This window comes from Citrus clementina, unplaced genomic scaffold, assembly GCF_000493195.1.
Source record: "Citrus clementina cultivar Clemenules unplaced genomic scaffold, Citrus_clementina_v1.0 scaffold_2, whole genome shotgun sequence".
Lineage (NCBI taxonomy): Eukaryota > Viridiplantae > Streptophyta > Magnoliopsida > Sapindales > Rutaceae > Citrus > Citrus x clementina.
The window spans coordinates 22212793-22213392 of record NW_006262688.1 but is presented as its reverse complement, the minus strand read 5'-3'; positions in this window follow the sequence as shown (position 1 = coordinate 22213392).

The window sequence follows — 600 nt, the reverse complement described above, 5'->3', positions numbered from 1 at the left end:
ATTGATGGAAGGGACGATGGTGATATTTCAGAAGTAGTGATGTGGCATTTATCCTAAAAAAATAATTATGGTAAATGATGTGACATTTATTGATAGATTAGTGAAATAATATAATTAATTCACTTAAATTTTATTAAAAATTATTTATCACTTACTTAATGACATGTCATTTGAGATGAAATTAAGTATAAAATTATTGGGATGTCGATATTACTCATGTTTGAGAGAAAAATAAATAAATTAATTAATAATTTCTTTATAAGGATAATTTAAAAAATAAATGAGATAAATATAAAAGTGGAAGCAGGTGAAATAATTTAAGGGGCTAAATATCACTGCTCATAATTATAAGTGTACACGGTTCCAAATTGTTTATCCAATTTAATCATCACAAGAAGGATACATATCTCAACTTGTAATCTGAAAATACATGACAAAAAAGAATTGGAAAATTTACAAAAATAATGAAAAAAACCAAGCAACTTACAAAAACAACCAATTATCCAATGACCATGCTTTTTTTTTTAATAAGTCCAACATTTCGGACTATTTTACCCTCCTTTCTAACACTCTATCGCTCATCCTCTGGGGATTTAAGGT